The sequence below is a fragment of the Babylonia areolata genome, chromosome 13 (genome assembly GCF_041734735.1).
Source record: "Babylonia areolata isolate BAREFJ2019XMU chromosome 13, ASM4173473v1, whole genome shotgun sequence".
Lineage (NCBI taxonomy): Eukaryota > Metazoa > Mollusca > Gastropoda > Neogastropoda > Buccinidae > Babylonia > Babylonia areolata.
In genome coordinates, this window is record NC_134888.1 from 33,971,388 (window position 1) to 33,993,580 (window position 22,193).

Consider the following 22,193-nt stretch of genomic DNA (forward strand, 5'->3'; position numbering starts at 1 on the left):
GTTGTTAATTCCAGAAACTTGAAACATTAACAGCTTTCTTTTTCTCAGAACATGAAGGGACGGTTTTGTTTTATTTTTTTACCCTCTGCATTAAACACTTCGTGCTTATTTCGGCTTGAATGTTATTAATGTCTGTTCTTTATCTCCCAGGCACCACCTGAAAGGGGCTACTGTTGAGGGGATGTGTGTACCAATCGATTGGATTCTTGCCTGTGTTATCGTTGCCCACTGACATGCAATAAAAGTAGACCACGACTAAAGGGAGATAATCAGTTCCTAATTTTCATGAAATAAATTGAATGCGAATAGTTTGGCATGCTGAATCTTTTTCTTTTTTTTTTTTAAGATATCTTTTTCGATAAGTTTGGACACCAGAAACGGAAGACACAATTTTCATTTTGTCGGATTTTGCATGAAACTAAACTTGCTGGCACACCTTAAGCTGACTGACGCGTTCCGTTGAATTCTGTCGACGGTTTTGTTTCAAAGTGAAGGTGAAATACCTTGCAGCTTTCCATGCAACATTCAACGTTTTTGATTTCATTAATAGGGAGGCAACTTATATAAGGTTAAGACGATTCGCATTGTCTACGCGCTCGTAATAAGTGGATCATATATGTCTACGCGCGCTTGCAATAAGTGATCAGAGTTTGTTTGTTTTTGTTTGTTTGTTTGTTTGTTTTTGTTTTTTCATTTGGAGTTTGTATGTCTTTTTGGAATTGGGCAAAATCAGATAGGGATGAGCGACATTGCATTTGTTTTTACAGGTATTGTCACTGTTGCTAATAATACGTGTTGGAATGGAACCAAGAATGCAGAATCTGAGCACAGGGCCTTTGTCAACACACCAGGTGCTTGGTTTACCTGGTCTGTTTCCCTGCGCGCACTCGCAGCAAAGACTGGTGGTCGTCAAAACACCGATAAACACAGAACACGTAGGAAGCTTCTGTCTGAAACACAAAATGATATTCATATGCAAAAGATGTTCACATCAAATCGATACAACCGTCTGATTAACAGGTTTTTAAGTCCGTATTGCTTGCTCTACAATAATTCTATTAGAACGGGGCCGAAGTACACGTAAACAGTGGTATATTTAAACACGTTTTGCAAAACTAAGCTATAATAAATGAGCCCGCATTGAGAACAAAACTGCACCCGTGCATTTTGAACGACTTGCTTACGACAAAGCTACGAATTTTCCATACACACAAAAAAAATGACTGCACGCATCAAAGTGACACATTCGACATGCCTGATCTGACTTCAAATCTAGCCTGGGACCTATATCATTTCATTCACTTTTAAATAGACTATTTTTGTGTGTGCATACATTTTTATGTATTAACATGCAGTAAAATGGTTAGCTGACTGAAGTTTAACTAGTTTGAGGACAACATGCACAGGTGTGAATCAGTGATTACTTCACCTCAGTTGTGAGTATTGTTTTGCTCGATAAGTTGCACAGCTGAATGTGTGTTGTATAGCAGTAGTTCATTGCACCTTGATGTCCATGGCCATGCCGTAGTTTTCCTATTACGAGACCGCAGCAGCATGTAGAGGTTCCGATTATAGTGTTCCATAGTTGTTTTTCTTCCCCATGTTTCGTCCTCGACCAGTCTGAAAACATTAACCATCCATCTGTGTAAACATACTTGTATCTGCCGTGATCAAAACGGGTTTTTGAATGAAGCCGACCGACATGATATGTGCGGCTGGTGTCTGGAGACTTATTCTGGGTTGTTTTGAGTAATATATTCACATGATTTTGGTATTTCACTGCTAATGTCCAATCTAACACGGCACCACAGTAGGTTCTGATAGAATGACAAGAAGTCACAATATTTTGAGCAACATATTCACATTTTTTTTTGATACTTCACTGCTAATGTGCAATCTAACACGGCACCAGAGTAGCATCTGATAGAATGGCAGGAAGTCACAATGTTTCTTCAGAGGGGTCCAAGATGGAGAGAAAAAAACCCCATTTATTTAACAGTTGTAAATATTTTCCAATTACATTACGGAAATCGGTATGACCCAACCCGGTTTTGAAATCAACAGTGTGGCATCGACAGTCATGTATTCTTTCTAAGCCAGCGGGCGGTGCCAGAACATGTGAATACGCTTTCTGGCTTGTTGTCCAAAGATGTGATGTATACTTAATCTTTTGACGGGTCAAGGACACACTGTTGTACATGAGTGATTGGAGAACCGTGAGCATTAGGTTAATACGAATGTCCATCGAAACCATGTAAGATTAGTGCCAAGTTGCTGCTGTTTGGCAAGTAAAGGACTGAAACAAGTTGGAAAAAACATAACACAAACAAAGCACTCTTCCTGAGTGTTGACTTATTTTCAAAGGATTGTCCTTTTGCGTCGGCCCTCGAAGTGTGGCCTGAATGTTTTTCCGTATGCTTGAAACGAAGCCGATTATTCAGTTTCTGACAACACAGAGAAACAAATATCTGAAAAACTAGCATGTAGTTTTTGTAGAACTCTATGGCACGACCTGTGGGGTCTTTCTGCCTGAGAGTGGATGTCAACCCTACCCACTCCACACACACACACACACACACACACACACACACACACACACACACACTTCGTCTGTAACACTAATGATTTGCATGAACAGGCATAAATTAAGTCAGATGGTCAAGACATTTTGATATCAAATGCCCAGAAGAGCAACATTTGCAGAACTGAGCGTGGTATTAAAACGATACAAAGAATATGGTCTTGATCGAATTAAATCCCACAAGGAGCAGGTATCACAGGGTGCGTCTTAGAAAATCTAAGGCTAAAAGTAACTGGCCTAAGTTTTTGCATTGCTTGTGGCTAAGTGGCCAATCACAGCAAGAACAATGGTACTTTGATTTTTTTTTTTTTTTTAAGATAGTGACAGTGGCCTCTGCTGTCTCATAAGACAAAGGATTGTGCTTTTTAGTGTTCGCACAGTGGAACTTGAATAGCATCTGCTGTGGGCGAACAGTTCAATCCCGTAGCTGTAGGCACTTTTGACAGATCTTAGACAATGAAGTAGGATCGACAGCATCCTGTGCTTTTCATCCGAAATGGTTTATTCGTGCCTTCCCGGGTAACTGGGATCATCTGTTTAACAGTCTGATTATTTGTAATTTGTATTTGTATTTTTTTTTTATCACAACAGATTTCTCTGAGTGAAATTCGGGCTGATTTTCCCTAGGGAGAGCGCATCGCTACACTACAGGGCCACCCTTTTTTTTTTCTTTGCTTTTTTTTCCTGCGTGCAGTTTTATTTGTTTTTCCTATCGAAGTGCATTTTTCTGCAGAATTTTGCCAAGAACGATTCTTTTGTTGCCGTGGGTTCTTTTACGTGCGATAAGTGCATGCTGCACACGGGACCTCGGTTTATCGTCTCATCTGAATGACTAGCGTCCAGACCACCACTCAAGGTCTAGTGGAGGGGGAGAAATATCGGCGGCTGAGCCGTGATTCGAACCAGCGCGCTCAGATTCTCTCGCTTCCTAGGCGGACGCGTTACCTCTAGGCCATCACTCCACATAGCGAGGGTGTTCCTTGACAATGGATTCCCACTTGACTTTATGAAAAGCAGCAGAAACCAGCACACGTCTCTGTTGCGAGCCTTTCTAAAATTGGCTGTGGAGGGAGTCTGTTGGTAGGCGTCCTTCTTCATCCTGCAGACATGGTCTGTTCATTTGAAGTTTCGTTGTTGAGGACTGTCGTCAGGCTTGTGAACTTTGACCACTCCAGGGCGTCGGTATCTTGCTATGAAATACCCAGGATGCATCGTAGGCAACACAAATGAGAGGGGCTGGACTTCTTCTCTTCTGTGAGGCTGATTGTCTTGCGCCTCGCCGCCATGCGGGAGATTACTGAATGCATAGTGTTTTTGCGAGGTTGTTGTTCTGATTAAATTTCCCATGATGGTGGCAGTCTTATTGACTCTGACATTGATCTCATCGTGGAGAGGGAAACTAAAAGAGAAAACCGCAATACATATGCAATAATACATAACAACAACAATTGTAATAGCAATAATGATGATAATAGTAATATGAGATGATGGATCCAGTGTTTTTATCTAATCTGGAATGAAGTTAAACACCGTCTGGGATGTGTCAGGGGCTTAGAACTTGAGCAGTGAGACGACAATACCGGCACAACTCAGCTTTGTAAGACTCTGGCGTCACTCAAGTGAAGCAAGCTGTGTCCCGCATATTGCTGTGAAAGGAGACGGCGAACATGAGCAGTTACTTTGGTGGTGAAGGACGATTTTTTCCCCATAACATTGAACAGTCCGTTCTTACAAGGTGAAGGGTTTCATGAGTTCAACAAATGCGATGTATGGAGACCTTTCTTTTCTCACAAGATTTTCTCTCGCAGCTGTCTGAAAACATGTTTAACTGTTGATCTTCTTGGCATGAAGCCCCTCCAGTGCTAGGGGGTAAACATCTACGAACAGGGTTTATAGTCTGTAAACTTTATCCATTATTCTCTTAAAGGGAGATGCGGCAGAGGATATTGTAATCGCAGCTGTGTATCCTTTGTTCTTGAAGAAGGTTGATATTTGGACATCGCATAACTTGGCCAATTGCTGTGTTAACGATATTGATGCGAAGCAATCCTCTCGGTTTTGACCATTGATTAAAAAAAAGATAATAATAGTAGAAATAATAAATCATCAACATGCCTTTGAGATTTAGACTCAGTTATTCACTTATGTCGATTTCTAACGGACCTGCAGTTCGTGTGTTTGTGTCTGTGCCTGTGCGTGTGGATGCGCATATATGCATATATATTGATATATATATTACGTACTAAAGAATTCAGATTTTTAACTTTCTGTCTGACGTTAAAAAATAATAATAATAGAAATTGCGAACTCTGTGGATGGTATATGATGTAAATTTCTTGGAGGCATTCTATGAGTTGTCGCCCTTTGATGTTGGAAGGGCGACAGCAAGTTCAGGTATGATATTTTGAATTTATCAGTTTGTGCGTTCACACAATTTCAGAAATTAGGGGTGATTATGAGGAATACCGCTTAACGAATGTGACGCTGGTTCTACCCTTACAATAACGAAGACATGTTAGATTAAGGACAATACTGAGCTTGATTCTACTCTTGGGAGAGACCACCACAACTGAAAAACCTGACAGTGAAAAATAGAAATTTAATGGCTCCTTGACATCTAGTCCACGTTTACCCACGCAATGAATGCACGCTTGGTTAAGAACAACACTGAGCTTGATCCTACTCTCACCTCAGACCGAGCCGATGCCCAGTCAAATTGGAATGCTTCGTGAAATTTCGTGCGAGGTTCATGCCACTCATACACTCAGCAGCCCAGTTGTGGACAGAAGGGCGAGCCACCCACTTCAGCTCCATACTGTAAAACATCAACAAGGGCGATCAATAAAAGACACAACATCATTATGTCCATGCACATCCCAACAGCAGACCAAAATATTCATTCATTCATCACAGATGCACACTACATGGCTACCGCATGGTTGATAATTGTAACGGATGTAACAGTTTTCGTAGTTTACAAACCAAACTGAATTCAATAATTATGTGTCCAAGAGGATCAAGGCAGTCTTATGATGACCTGGTTAAAAGATATATGGCCGAACTGTTGTCACAGATGTACAAGAAATATACAGTGGGATGTCATTTTTTAACATTAAAGAGGTAAAATTAAAATGACTTCAAATTAAGATAGTTAATTGAATTTCAGGAACAAACGAGGTTGTTTTTTTGTTTGTTTGTTTTTTGTATGAATCCAGATGGTTCCAGTGGCTGTACATTTGGCAACACACAAAACGTTTTACATTCCATACAGTTTTTAATTTTTTTTTTCATTGCCAATGTATTCAATCTTTGTGGATTGATTTTCAGACTGGTCTAGCTCAAAAGTGTAGGTTGCCTGGAACATTCCGCTTCAGTGTACATCTCGTACTATTTGGCTGTGAAAGAAATGTTACAGCTGATGAAATTATAAGATTATTGAACTGATTTTTATTGTTGTTAAATTGCAAATTTAGGGGTGTAAAATGGGAAAAGCATTGCACACGTTTAGGGGCTTTACTTGTACTCTCAAACAAGGATATTAAATAGAAAAGTATGTTGCCAGTATCCAAATGAAATATAAATTTGTTGTCATGCAGCGCATGCACACCGCTGTTTGTCTGGGAGTGTTGCCACTCGCTGACTGTTAATTTTACTGTTATAGCTGACACAGCTGTATCTCGAATATTGTCTACTTAATGTGCTGTGACACACATGCTGTATTTTGTCTGTTGTTACTTTTTCTGTCCTCGTAGATTCTGATTCTCTCTCTCTCTCTCTCTCTCTCTCTCTCTCTCTCTCTCTCTCTCTCTCTCTCTTCAATGCTTTCTTTTGTATTCGTTTGTCATTTTTGTTTCTAGCATGAAAATTGAATATGCATGGAGACGTTTGGAATCCTGTTATGATGGCTGTGCACTTTTTGTGAATTAAAAACTGTTTCTGAAAAATTCCAAAGGTGTAGTCGTCTTATCCAAACTAGTTGCTCATCTTTTTTCAGGTTCAGTCTATAATCTCGATTCAAGCAGAGTATCATAATCACCATAACTGATGGAGCGGGTTCCTATTAATGTGTCCGACTATGAAGCCAGTGTCCACAGGTTCAAATCCCAACTACTGTCCGGGATTTACATCCCCCTTGTCTCACCCCTGCCATCCCCTGTTTGATCTTGAGTGGTAGTCTGGGTGCTGATCGACCGCATCGGACGATAAACAGATGCCCCGTATGCCGTGTTCACCCAACGCACGTAAAAACACCAACGGCAACAATTGGGTTCTCCTTGGTAAATTTCTACAGAAAAGTACGCTTTGAATGTAAAACAAAACACATTAAGACAGAAAATTGAAGGAAAAAATGGGTGGCGCTGCACTGTAGCTTCGCACCCTCCATTGGGAGAGTTGCCTGTAATCCTCACATGGAAATGTGTTGTGACAAAAAGTGACAATGGAATACAAGGCAATGTGCTCAACCCGTGAGGGGTTGCTGGTTTGACAGTCTGTACAATACTGATCCAATTGTTTTGAAAGACTGACTGCATGACCAGTTCACCACACAAGCAGGCTCACCGGTTGATGTTTATGGATGTTTCAAGATAACTAAAGTCACGCATAAACGAAATCATATAGAACATAGTGTGAGAAAACATTGTCCTACATGTATACAAATCTGACGGGAGTGTCTTCGGAAGAGCAAGGCATTGCTTGTATGACGTGAACTGTCAGTGGGCTTGTCGTAAAACAACGTATTCTGGCTTGATATAAAAGGCTTCATTTCTGAGCATGCATTGCTTGTATGAAGTGAACTGGCAATGGGCTTGTAGTAAAACAACGTGTTCAGGTATGATGTAAAAGGCTTCATCTCTGATGCAGAAAAGGCCATAATAGAGGAATTGAGAGATACGGAGCAATTAACAGTTCCTGCACAGTGAAACGTTCGTGATTATGAAGCTTCCGAATTTGAATGGACCAATAACCCACAGAAACCAAGTCCTCTTTGATAAAACGTAGGGATGCCAGGGGCGTCTTCTGTTGCAATAGCATGACATAAATATGAAAAGCTTGTGGTTGCAACAGAGGTAATGCACTGCATGCAGTCATTATCAGACTTGGTACAGTGACTGGTCATGATAGGAACAAAAGCTGATTGGGGATTGAGGTCAGGGATCGGACTTTTAGGTCACGACAATTTTAGACGTATGGTTAAGTTTGGGTTTCTCATTCATCAAACTTGGAACAGTGATTGGCTGTGGCCAATGGTTGTGGCCAAAATATAAACATTTTAAAACGAAGTTGGTGGACAAAGTGTGCAATGAAAACTGTCCTGTCATAAGTTAATAATATGCTTTAGTGTGTCCTTAAAAAATCTACAGTTTCTTTGTTTAATTAAGTGGGTATCACGCGTGCGTCTTTAAAAACCATGTCTGCCTTATAGGACAGTGGAAAGATACAACACATGTAAACTATCTGACGTAGACATTTTCCAAGTTAATGGTCAACAGTTAGAACGTGCCAATGTTGTTCAATACAAACAAGACACCCGGTTTTTTGTTTGTTTGTTTTTTTAGTTGTTTGTTTTCTGTTTGTTTTTTGAAGTGAGATAAATGGTATCTGTAACCAGCCTTTATATGCAAGTGATTCTACCAACCATTGCTTGCTTACTGTCATGGAGTGTCACGGTGCCTTCGTTGGTTATGGGGATCAATCAGTCACTTTATTGTCTGAAACAGAGTATAGAAATTCGCCTTCAGGCTCGTCATAAGGAAAAGCACAAGGTTATAACTTATTTTTCGAAATAGAAAATTTAAAGAATAAAATCAGTTATGCACAATAAAAGCAAGATTACTCACACGAACAGGGTGGGGCAGGATAGCGAAAGAAGCGCTGTATCGACAGAGGGTGTCCCGTATGGAGTTTCCACTGACCAACTTTCTTTCCTGACCGCTCTGCCCAAAGAAGTTTCCGTCGCATAGGAATATTGGCATCACATTCACCGTTATTTACATAGCTTACTGACATCACATTCACGGTCATTTGAATAGCTTGCTGGCATCAAATTCACGGTCATTTACATAGCTTATTGGCATCATATTCATGGTCATTTGCTTTGCTTGCTGGCATCACATTCACGTCATTTGTATAGCTTGCTGGTATCACATTCACGTCATTTATATAGCTTGCTGGCATCACATTCACGTCATTTGTATAGCTTACTGGCATCATATTCACGGTCATTTGCTTACTGTCATATTCACGTCATTTGTATAACTTGCTGGCATCACATTCACGTCATTTGTATAGCTTGCTGGCATCACATTCATGGTCATTTGCATAGCCACTGGCATCACATTCACGGCAATTTGCTTTGCTTGCTGGCATCACATTCACGGCCATTTGAATAGCTTGCTGGCATCAAATTCACGGTCATTTGCATAGCTTACTGACATCAAATTCACGGTCATTTGCATAGCTTACTGACATCAAATTCACGGTCATTTGCATAGCTTACTGACATCAAATTCCCGGTCATTTGTATAGCATATTGGTATCATATTCACGGTCATTTGATTACTGTCATCACAGTCACGGTCATTTGTAAAGCTTACTGTCATCACATTCACGGTCATTTGTATAGCTTGCTGGCATTACATTCACGGTCATTTGCTTACTGTCATCACATTCATGGTCATTTGTATAGCTTGCTGGCATCACATTCACGGTCATTTGCTTACTGTTCTCACATTCATGGTCATTTGCTTACTGTCATCACATTCACGGTCATTTGCTTACTGTCCTCACATTCATGGTCATTTGTTTACTGTCATCACATTCACGGTCATTTGCTTACTGTCATCACATTCATGGTCATTTGCTTACTGTCATCACATTCACGGTCATTTGTATAGCTTACTGTCATCACATTCATGGTCATTTGCTTACTGTCATCACATTCACGGTCATTTGTATAGCTTACTGTCATCACATTCACGGTCATTTGCTTACTGTCCTCACATTCACAGTCATTTGTATAGCTTACTGTCATCACATTCACAGTCATTTGTATAGCTTACTAGCGTCACATTCACGGTCATTTGCATAGCTTACTGGCATCACATTCACGGTCATTTGCATAGTTTGCTGGCATCACATTCAAGGTCATTTGTATAGTTTACTGGTATCACATTAATGGTCATTCGCATAACTTACTGGCATCACATTTACTGTCTTTTGCGCACATCACATTCACGGTCATTTGTATACAGCAAATTCACGGTCATTTGCATAGTTCGCTTGGGAGGGGAAGGGGGGGGGGCTGGAGGAATAGTATAGGTAAAATGATAATCACAGAAATAACAAAAAATCAGACACCTGTTTTTTGGGTGTTTTTTTTTTCAAGAATGACTTCGTCAGCTGTTTAGACTCCTCCTCTGTATACCAGTAATTCTTCTCTTGCCATCTTTTTTTTTTCTCTCTCCTGTTGTTGAATTTCTTTCCTTCTTTTTTTGTCCAGCTGGCTTCGGGGATGATGAGGGAGGGGAAAGGGAAAGTTAGTGGTGATATGAGTGTTGTGTCTGTGAGAATGTGTAATAGCGCGATGGTGTGTGTGTGTGTGTGTGTGTGTGTGTGTGTGTGTGTGTTGTATCTCTTTGACGATGTCCATTGTTCTAATTCTGTAATGTAGCGAGCTATTTTTGTGTATGCATGATAAGCGCATAGAGATTGAAGAGATCAAGCCCAACGCACGTATCATTATGCATATCGTTGGATTCCAAATAGAAAACTCGTACAACCAAAAAAACGGAAACCAAGAAATAGCAGAGTCAGTAGTTTTGAAGGTGCAGTGTTTCCCTCAGCGTGTTACTCCTGTATCAGAACTACATTATGAATTTTTCGTGGATTGAATGTACTGGGCACATTGTTGGCACAAGTCTAAAAGTATTGTCAGTCAAACGCAGGAATTTTATGTTGCTTCCAATCCGGCCGACCGGGGAAACCAAAAACCTTTCAATCCTTTGAGTGTGTGGGTATTTTATAAAGCGTTATGATTTACATTACAACTGAAAGAGAGAAGCGTATCGGAGAAGAGAAATTCAGGAAACCACGAATCTGAAATGGTAAAGTTTCATAGATAATGTAGAGCCTATAGAATCACCTTCTGACTGTACGACGATGGTTTCGGGGTTGTTGTTTTTTCGTTTGTTTTTTGTTTTTGTTTTTTTCGTTTGCAGTTCAAGTTAAAACAGATTATCTCCCTTTTGACATGCCGGCTTTTAAATATTTGATTCGGATTTCTAACCGTTCCAATCGCGGTTGTTGCTGTCGTTGCTCTTTTAGGTAAACACACACACACACACACACACACACACACACACACACACACACTCGCACACTCGCACACACACTCTCGCACACGGATATACTCAGTCAGAATGATGTGAATCAGGGAAAGAATAATCACACAAAAAGTTACTTACCAGATAATGGCGGAAGATGTGGACGGCTTGCTGTGGTCGTGTTGACGTTGATATAGTAACCACATGGTGACCGCAACAGTCGTCCGACATAACTGTTTGACACGAACTGAAGGGAGAAACGATGAAGCTAATGAAGGAGAAGAAGAAAAAAAAGTCCCGTCATCAACAGACAATAATTTACTGATTTACTGACAGTGTGTTCTCTAGTTTAATGCCTATTCATGTAGTGTGATTTTAGACGAATAAAAGTCCATATGATTGAGCGAGAACTTTATGATATGTTAGCTATAAATCTATTTAAAAGAATAAATGTGCAGCTGACGTACAAGCAACTTATTTATTTATTTATTTATTTTAAATTTTTTTTACAAAAACAAGTTGTCAAGAATTTCTTCAAACGATCTTCCGGATAGTTTGGTAAAAAATAAAAATAATAATAACTAAAAATAAAAATCGCATAAAAAATGTATATTTGAAAGTTTTCTCCCATAATAGCATGTGACATGTTTACTTAGTTTTAGATGCATCTAATTTTAGAATGTAAACAAATGAGATAGTCTGCCTTTGTGTCAAAATGCTGTCATGAGAATGAAACTGAACGACGCTTCTTGGGCGCCTTCATGAGGTGTTCCTCTTACTGAAAAAGTGTCAGTACAGGGGTTAGTGTTAAGCATACTCCGGACTTCGCTGCACTTAGTATATTTTTCTTAGAATAATTGGGCAAGGGGAGGAGGGGGGGGGGCATGGAGGAGGGGGCGGGGGAAGGCGGGGAAGCAGTGCTTAACACTTAACATTTAGAAAAATGGCGAGGGGGGTTGGGAGGGATGGCATGGAGGAGGGGAGGGAGGTCGTGGAAGCAATGCTTAACACTTAGAAAAATGGGGAAGGGTGGTGGGTGGGCAGGACTGGATGGGGGAAGAGGGTTTTGGGGTGGTGGGGGTGGGGGCTTTTTTATTTTATTTTATTAATTTTTTTACGTATTTTGATTGTGTCATCGTAGTATTAGATAGCTCTTCCCACCCCTCCTTGTCCTGAGATGGTTGATTATCCCTGCCTTGCCATACCACCTCAGATGGGTGTCGGTGTTAAACCTGAATGAGACTAATACTTACTACTGCCTTTTTCAAAGACAAAATAAGAACACCTTTACATTCTTACCCCCACCTCCCTCCAAAACAAAAGAAATCAAGCAAAAAAATGTTTACATTTTAGTAACGTTAATCATGTGACTGAATGTATACTGAAATCAATTAAAACGAGTCTTTCCGATTGTCTTTACGGAAAATAATATGGGCAATGCTGTGCCTTCAAATACATGTACGCATACTATTCTATTCAATCGTACACATTACACTGCTTCAGCTGAACCTTTTACAAAGCAACTTTTCCGATTAACGTAATTATAGAACTGGCTGTTTCAAATTTAAAGACCAATTTATATGCCAGTGGAAAAGATTCAACATTATTCTTCAATGCATTATTAAAACAAATGGGAGAGGGAAGTGTGAAAAATTGGTAACTTCAAGATAGTGATTTTGTTTCAGAGACAGACAACTCCGTCCGGCTTGAAGAGTGAATTAAGATCTCTTGTTTGACAAAGCGAATGTTTTAACTCCGTCGCTCAGCTAAAATAGAATATGCGGATTAACCTAACTTCGATAAGGTATCTGCAGGTCATATTTTAATGCATTACTATACTTCCGTAAGTAGTCAGTAAGTTTTAACTTCGTTTTGTGTTGTCTTTGTTTGTGCGAATATCCATTAAACTTATTATAACAAATACATTTAATTGCAGATGGATATGATATCAAAGTTGCAATTTGTGTCAATAAAAACGCTCAATAAAAATACGATGATAATAGATCACATATGGTTTACATGCATCGAGAACGCCAAGTTACACACACATTAAGGCAGTCAAAGCATTGCAGTCATTCACATATTGCTGCTTATAGTGCATCATCTTCGTCGGGAAGGTTGTCATGGAATGATCAGTGCATTAGGTCTATGTGGAAGTCAGTCACCTGACATTGTATGGGTTAGTCATCTGACCTGACAGTCTGTTTCGTCAGGCAAACTGGACATATTTCGCTCCTTGCCGTTTTTTGTTCCTCGAAAATCCATGGTGCACATGTGTCTTAGAACATGGCAGGTACGAAGCCTGTATTGACGAGTCAGCCGCTAACTTTAGTTATTCGGCATACATGCATAGGGTCGACTGGCAATTTGAAGCTCCGTCTGTATTGTTCACAGTCATTTAACGTGATGAAGCAACACCAAATCGGAATGTGTGTGTGTGTGTGTGTGTGTGTGTGTGTGTGTGTGTGTGTGTGTGTGTCGACCTTATTATTGCTGTCATTCGTATTATTTTGTTTTGATTTTTTGTGTGGTTAATTTCTTTTATATTTTAGGGGTGGAGCTTGTCGTGTTGCATCGAATAGACTCAAACGATGAATTTACAGATCCCCTTATCCCCACCCACCCAAAAATGTGTCAAACAATGCTCACTCCCACCTCAGAGTGATATAGAAATTCCAACCCAAAAAGCTCAAATAATTGTAAGAATCACCAGAATCACTCGCAGATAATAATCCAATAAAACATCCGCCTAAAAAAATCATCGCCCGAAATTACACTTACATATGTAAACAGTTATAAAATGCAACAGCTTACCTGAAAACACGCGAATATGTTTTAACGCATGGGTAGTCAGTGCTTTTTCCCTTACTCCAGTCATTTATTTCGACGAAGTTTAAAAAACTAGAAGGTTTTTCCTGAAGCAGCATCATAGATTTTTCTCCCAGCATCTGTGTGCAAGGTGATGAAAACCTGAAAATCTGTTCAGTGAGGCTTCCGGCTTCAAACTTTTATACCAGTCGGAAAATGGGACGGGGAATCCCCAGTGTGGTCCACGAGGTCAATGCGGTAGCTCCAAATTTACTCATCTTGGAAAGTCCAACGACCGTTTCTTTGGGGAAGCTTTGAATTCAGTTCCAAATATACCGCTTTCGGAAACTCCGGGTTGCCAGGTATTTCTAACCGCTTGGGATTTCCCCTCGATACGCTGAGTTCGAGTTCAGTGCATGAAAGGTCATTTTAAATGGGCTTTGAGGAGTGCTTCATATATAGCTGAAACGTTTTTTGAGTTTGTTCGGATGTCTGCTGTATTTTTCCACATTGTGTCCCTTGAGTGTAGAGTGCAGTATATATACATGTATCTATGCATGTATGCATGTGTGTGTGAACGTTTGCACATGCGGTGTACGTGCGTGAGCATGCATGCGCTTGTGCTTGCACGCGAGTACGTATGTTTTGCGTGTTTTTCATGCATGTATTATGTGCTCAATGTTTGGTTGTACGAGTCGTTTCTTTCTCTAGTCATTTATGAATTTATTTATATGTTTACTTATCTATATTTCTTTATTCATTCATTCATTAATAATGGAGAAGGAACGGTAGTTGGAGCTTTATTTCTTGAATAATCATGTTAATTTCAATTATTTTTCGCTAATCGTGGTGTATATTTCCAAAAGTAATATTCATTTTGTGCAGTGTGTCCTCTTTCTTCTCTGTTCTGCCCCGCAGAAAACAACATTGGCATTGGTTTCCAATAGAAGATAACGAAGAAAATATAAAATGAAATAGGATTTTTTTTTAATTAAAGAAAGAAAGAAAAACAATAAAGAAGAGTGCAAATAATGTACAAATAGGTACTTGTGAGGTTCACCCGCTAATGCCTGCAAAACCGTTGTCTCGAGACTGATGAAGGGTTCATACCTCAAAGGTGCTTTCCACAAGCGACCTCTGATAGCAACTTCCTTCTCGTGATAAGATATAACGCAGTGCTCTCAAGCCAACCGGCCACCCTGGCTTCTGATTGGATGAATGACTTCCTCGTGGGGATTAGGCGGGTGGAAGTAAGTTTCGTCATCCTGTTCGCCGGGTCAAGTTTGGGGAAGTCCCGGGACAAAAAAAATACCCGTTTCACGGCACGCTTAGGAGTGAAACTGGGAATCCCAGACGGTAAAATCAGAACACGGTTTCATTGGTTATTGGTTTGGGTTGGTGGGTAGGTTATTTCTTTTCGTAGTGCCTTGTCTCACGTTGAGTACACTCAAACAGAATGAAAGATGCGTAGGCGTGTGCGTGTACGGTTTTCACAGCTATTGACGACCACTTTGAGCATGAGGCATGTTGATAAGGCTCTGACAAGACAATGAAATGTTGATAGTTGTTTTTAGATAAACAAAACGTATGAATCCTTAGTCCTGTTGGCAGACTGAACCAACTAATTGACAGAATGAATAAAGATGTGGCTTGCCAACCGGTGGTACACTTTCAAATATATCCAGGGATATGCGGTGTGTTGAGGTAAGTCTGTCAGACTCTCTCCGTCTGTCGCTTTCTCTGTTTGTCTGTCTGTCTGTCAGTCAGTCAGTAAGTCTCCCTCTCTCTCCCTCTCTCTCTCTTTCCCAAACCTCTCCCCCCTCCCCCTTCCCATGTGTTTGTATAATGGCCTGAGGCCATTTGTCCTCTCTCTCTCTCTCTCTCTCTCTCTATCTCGCTCTCTCGCTCTCTTTCGTACTGGTGTACGTGACTGCATACACCATTGTCTCACGTAGCTTGCTAATTTTTCCAGGTGTATTTGCTGAAGTTTTTGCGCTTTGTTGTTAATTTGGAAAGATCTGTCTGTCCTGGCGCGCGCCGTGGTTTTCATGTATGTGTATAGACAGAGAAGGAAGAGAGGGGCGTTCAGAAAGATGATGACATAAACCAGAAAAGAAGTGCACACAAAGAGCTACCATTTTGCACTTGATTCATGGGCTGACTGGCAAACTGTCCACTAAGAGTTGAGCATGATCCGAGAGGTCAGCAGAGCTAGATGAACATGAATTCTATGAAGTCTGTGAAGTTTCCTGAAAGGCTAAGCATGATAACTTGTCTAGCTTTCGATACAAATTTAGCTTTCATTTAAGATGTTTGTGGCTGTTGTTCGTTTATTTTTAAACGAGAAGTGGGTTTTTCCAATATTGAGTTTGGGGCAGAGTAGAAATTATCATAGCCAAGTCCAGAGAACTCTAAACATAATTTTGTCCACATGTAGACAAATATCGAGGAAAGTAAACTTGCGATTGTTTGAGTTGATAACTGAATGATTTATACTGTGATATCATTTAAGACGTAGAGTATATGTTATCATCACAAGAAGGTGAAACAAGATATTTGTTGCGTTCATGTTCGCTGAGTGTAAAAAACAAGTGTGAAGTTGCTTTTTCTGACAATACTCGTAAGGTTTCGTATTGTCATTTAAACTTTTGTTGGGTTTTTATTATGTGGGTGGGTTTGTTTTGTTTTGTACACATAAAAACAGTTCTGTTCATTATAGGGCTAATCTGATCTTGGGTGTGTGAGCAGGAATGGGGAATATTTTGGACTGGAGATTAGAATCGGCAAATAGAACGACATGACAAAATAAACATTTTGAAGACAGAAAACGCATATAACATAACGTAAAGCAGAACTCTGACGGACACAACAGGAAAACTCGGATTTGTTGCTATTGCCAAAGATATGTTGAGTGTCATCAGAGAAATATTGCTCGCAACCCAGTTGTTTAAGACAATGATTAAGATTCACATGATCTGTAAGGTGTTTGAGGAGAATATTGTCCTTGGTTGTGTCGAAAGCAGGAGAAAAGTCAAGCGGTGTTATCACTGAAACTAATTCCCATCTAGGGTGTGTTGCATGTAACTCATGACCATAATTTAGCACAGGTTTATTGACGATAGGCCATAGGCCGACCACAGTGAGGAGGGTCAGTTTGTTGGCATAGCCGTGAACATGTCTCGATTACGCCGTGTAAAGATGTCTTTCGTTAAAACATCAAGATGAGACAATGTGGAATGATGGCCTAGAGGTAACGCGTCCGCATAGGAAGCGAGAGAATCTGAGTGCGCTGGTTCGAATCACAGCTTAGTCGCCAATATTTTCTCCCTCTCCACTATACCTTGAGTGGTGGTCTGGATGCTAGTCATTCGGATGAGAAGATAAACCGAGGTCCCATTTGCAACATGCACTTAGCGCACGTAAAAGAACCCACGCAACAAAAGGGTTGTTCGTGGAAAAATTCTGTAGAAAATCCACTTCTATAGGAAAAACAAATAAAACTGCACACGGGAAAAAAAAAAAAAAAAAAATGGGTGGCGCTGTAGTGTAGCGACGCGCTCTTCCTGGGGAGAGCAGCCCGAATTTCACACAGAGAAATCGGTTGTGATAAAAACAAATGCAAACACATGTGTTCACACACACACACACGCGCGCGGGGGGGGGCATGTGTCGTGTGGTTTTCTTGAATCGGCAAAGACTGTAGACAGACAAATTATTGTGATAAAAATACCGGACCTACCCTGTCTTCTCTCAAGCATACAGAATTAGTATATTTGTTCTTGAAAAACTCACAGCAGCAAATGTTGGCTGACGGTTTAGAAATCCATGTTACATCAACTCAAGTTCTCCTCTCTTTTCTACCCTCGCTACTCTCACCCACCCTCCTTCTGTGTGTGTGTGTGTGTGTGTGTGTGTCTTCCCCTCTCTCTTATGTAGTATTGTGTTCGCATGCTATGACTTTAAGTAGCATTGTGTAGTGCATGCAATGACATATAATATAATGTAGTATTGTGTAGTGTAGACCCTGTTTCAGGGCGGGGACTGGATGAAAAAAAGGCGCGCCAGTGCTTATCTATTATCCTCCAAAAAAAGAAGAATTTGTCTTGTTTTGTCTTGTCTCTCCCTATGTCTTATCCCTCTCCCTTCACTGCTTTTTTCCCCTTCCCTCCCCCCCTACCTCCCCACCCCCGCCCCCTCCCCTCTTTTTCTTCGTCGATACCGGGATTGAACAGCGACCTGAAATGGGTTATCATGTTGTCCTCCATGACCAGGACTACTTCGCTCAGCTATTTCGAAGCAGGTTATCACCTTTGTCTGACATGACTGCCCAGCGTGACTGTTGGCAACTTCAGTTCACAAGTTGCCCTAAGCAGTAACACGTTGAGCACTCGGGGCAGAAAGGGAACAGGTTGCGCGACACAGAATAACAGTAATCATGGGGTTCCCAGTGTACAGGTGTCCGTAAATGAGATGAAGGTCATCGGCACAGGTTAAAAAGAAGAAGAAGAAGAAGAAGAAAAAAGATTAGCTGTGTGTTTTGATTACTGTTAAAGCAGGGATTGGTCTCGATGGCAAGGGCGCGCGTACAAGGTCACACACACACACACACACACACACACACACACACACACACACACACACACGCACGCGCGCGCGCGCGCGCGCGCGTATGTATGTGTGTGTGACCTTTTGCAAACTGCACGAACAGCCGAGAAAGACATCTGGCATAAGTATTATAGTTTCCCATATCTGATCACATTTCATTTATGTAAGTTAAACGGGTATGTGAGCGTAAATGTGATTATGAGCCCCGGTGATTTCAAGAACGGTGTTAGTCGGTGCGTTTATTGGATTAAACACGACCCGTTCTGACCTCAATGCTGGGATATGAAGAACGGAAGGGTGAAGGACACAAGACTGTCGCACTCCTGAACACAGCTTTTGATTGGTTGAAAGCTATAATAATCTCGACTAGGTCAGCTGAGCCTCAGCTGTGCACTTGGGCGTATTCGGTATCCAACACAGGGTGTCACCGCCAGACCCCTACCCTCACCAAGCACCCCCTTCCCACCCCGTTCGCCCTATAGTATGTCAAAAGGAGTTCGGCTGGCTCCTTATGTGTGGAGGCGAATAATCGCTGAAAAGCGGAGCATGCTACCGCCCTCGTTGGTAAAGCTTCTGGGGGGGGGGGGGGGGGGGGGGGTTAAGACAGCAGGACTTCCTTTGATAGAGTAATAGCGGCAGAACTTGGCTCTCCTTAAGCCATGAAATCATTGAACATTCGAAGAGAAACTGCGCAGCTGGCTGCTGATCAAAACATTCATTTTGGGGCTGACCTGTGTTTCGGTTGTCTGTTGGCAATGTGTTCGTGGTAAACTTTAACAAACTGATTTGCTCTGGAAATGATTTGTCAACTCTTTTTTTCTGTTGCTTAAAATATTAGAAAATAGATTATCTCCATACATTCTAATTTAAATCATAAGGTACTTCAGGGATAAGGACAAAACTTGTAAAGAAACGAAAAGTTTTTCCATAGTCATTTTTGTAACATGTTAATTTCTTTCTCACAAAAATTGCACATATATCTTACATATCAGTGTATTGATTTAAGTCATTTATTCATCATTCTAGTTAAAAGATAATTATTGTGCTCTGAATCTAAGTTATATTGATGTGTGCATCTTCAAGGAGCAGTTAAATGACGCCAGGTAATGGCAAATCATACTTTTGGGAATAATTTTGTCGTCTTATAATGCACTCATTAAAGAACCGTGTAATTAAATGTCTTGTCAAAACATGTTGCATGCTGAATAGGTTTTTAAGTCAGAAGCCCACTTCAGAACAAAATAATCATGCGCAAGGAATGATGACTTCGATTGCGGCATGGACAGTATCATTCATTTCAGATGCGTGTGCAGCATGTCAGTGTTAGAAATGGTGCCCACTCAGGTTTTGATCCACTTTGTCTTTATATTGTGATCATATGTTTAATAGGTTATTACTTTTGCGTGTTTTGGCGTGCAACGAGGGTTGGTTTTTTGTTGTTGTCGTTTAGTTTTGTTTTTTCGTTGTTGGTTGGTTGGGTTTTTTTCGAGGCAGCCTTTAATTCGAAAAAAACACACCGGCAAAAAAATTATCAGCACATACGTGTATTCTATCAGTAGACGAAAAAGAGGAAGAAAAGAAAGAAGAAAAAGACGACAAAAAAGACAACACGACCACCACCAACAACAAAGCATGAACAAACTTACAAACAAATAAAACAAAAACTGAGTGATTAATACGAAGAAAGAAATTAGGTATAGAGAGATACGTAGGCAGCAAAAGAGTATCAAATGGAAGATACAGGAGCAGTGAGATTAAAAATATTTACGAAATAATGTCCTATAGTTTTTTTTAATTATAGCATTCAAAGACTCATACACGATGAAAATGGAAAACAAATGGAAGCCAAGTATGTACCAACAACTAGCGTAAATGCCATAAGTAAATGCAAAATACATACCCAAACTGAAGTGAAGGAAAAATAATTAAAATGGTTCAGAATGTTCCAAAAAGGCACTATAAACAAACAAGTCTATGTGGAATTTTGTATGGGTGCAATTATTTTTTGCATTATGTTGTCGTGTATTATATAGGTATTTCAGCTGTATACACACGTGCAACCCTGCAGGTTCCCACACACACAGACATGCCCGGGCTGGCGCGCGCGCACTCACACACACACACACACACACACACACTGATAGAAACAGAGAGAGACCATGAAAACTGCATTTAATGGCTGGCAGGTCAGATTGAAGTTGAAACTCCTGTCTTTGTCCATACTTGTCTGTTTGTCTCTTCTGTCTCTGTCTAGTCTGTCTGTCTGTTCTGTCTGTGTCTCATTGTCTGTCTGTCTCTGTCTCTCTTTCTCTCGCTCTCTCTCCCCTGTCTCTCTTTCTCTCGCTCTCTGTCCCCTCCCTCTCGTATCCATATCTCTCTGTTGGTCGTCTTACATTTCAGTTGTTCAGTGCTTACTAACCCAGTGCGGGTACTAGTGTGTAAGTAGGTTAGCAACCGCAATTTACAACCAACAAAAACAAAGAAAGAAAGAAAACAAGAAAGCCGCAAGTAGCCAACTACTTTCACATTTAAAATAGATTGTAAACGGTAATGTCTTTGTCTTACTTCTTTCTTTGTCATCGTTCTTGGGCTATTGTACACTAAGCCTTTTCCTCGAAAGGTTTTCGTTAGTGTTTCCATGCCCGAATTCAGGCACCCATATCCTGTTTTCGGGATGAGGCATCTTGGACAGGTTCTATAGAACACCATACGCGACATGGACTTCGTGATCTTCATAGCGTATCGTTTCACTGGTGTGATTATGTACACACAGAGCTTTAAGGTACCACCGGGTCTGCACCTTTGCTGAGCCAGCGGCCAGCTGTTTGCTGGGATTAGATCATTGGATCAGTCTCGCTCTCGCTCACGTAGACATGTGCACATACGCGCGTACGCACACACACACACACACACACACACACACACACGCACGCACGCACGCACGCACGCACACACACAAACACACGCACACACACACACACACACACACATATATATATAGAGAGAGAGAGAGAGAGAGAGACGCGTGCGAATATGCACATACATACATACATACACGTGCGCGCGTGATAACAGTCAGTGTTATAGGGGTGCATTTGAGACAGAAGGTAACTAGTTAGACTGCTCAAATCCTGGCTTTTACTCCTGTCACTGTGCCGTGTGTGTGTCAACACACCGGTGAGAAGCGACACTCCACTCCGCCCCCTCCCAACCTGATCCAACCACCACCACCACCCAATTCCTGCCATGCCTCTCACTCTCACCCTCACCGTCCTCCTTTACATACCCACCTTCCCTCTTTTTCAACCCAGTCTGGAAAGCGAGTTGCTCCTTCCCCCTTTAACCCACCCGACTTGGAGCGCTGCCAAAAGGTCCCGAGATTCTTTTTTTTTTTCTTTTTTTTTTTTTCTTCTTCTTCTTCTTTCTTTCTTTCTTTTCGGGAATACGGAGTTTATGAGAAATGAACCAGGAAGGTTGCATATATTGACCCCACCCTGCTATGGGCCAACAGAAAGTCTCCAACCACGACGGCCTTCACACCGGCCCATATCCTTACACCCACCGACCTCCTCTCACCCAGCCTCTTCTTACCCCACCTCTCTCTCCCTCCATCCCTCCCTCTCCACCCCCCCTCTCTCTCTTTGTCTCTCTCTCACGAAAGTACGTTGTGACATTTTTCGAGAAAATCTACATTAACCAGCCCTATAATCATAATACACCGGGCGTGTGGTACAAGTGCTCGAAACACTTACTTGTGTGTGTGTGTGTGTGTGTGTGTGTACGCGAGTCGTGCACAATGGCAGTTCAGAAACGCTTGTGTGTCCAGATAACTCCAGCCTTGAAACTGCTTCTGTGTGTGACGACGGCTGATTTGT

General features: G+C 41.1%; 1 long non-coding RNA gene across 8 annotated transcripts in view; it reads right to left on the bottom strand.

Annotated features, from left to right (window-relative positions):
- Positions 1–325: 325 nt before the first annotated feature.
- LOC143289228 (uncharacterized) overlaps positions 326–22,193 on the bottom strand; it is a 62,788-nt gene continuing 40,920 nt past the window's right edge. Inside the window, exons 1-7 of one of the 8 annotated variants that reach the window (XR_013056221.1) lie at positions 13,720–13,912; positions 11,047–11,152; positions 8,422–8,517; positions 8,220–8,292; positions 5,271–5,396; positions 1,430–1,620; positions 326–950 (exon numbers count right to left, since the gene is read on the bottom strand). This is a non-coding gene — a long non-coding RNA (uncharacterized LOC143289228). Of the gene's footprint in view, positions 951–1,429; positions 1,621–5,270; positions 5,397–8,219; positions 8,293–8,421; positions 8,518–11,046; positions 11,174–13,719; positions 13,913–22,193 lie in introns of those variants that run through there. The other 7 variants (XR_013056218.1, XR_013056219.1, XR_013056217.1 and 4 more) reach the window with 7 other exon arrangements.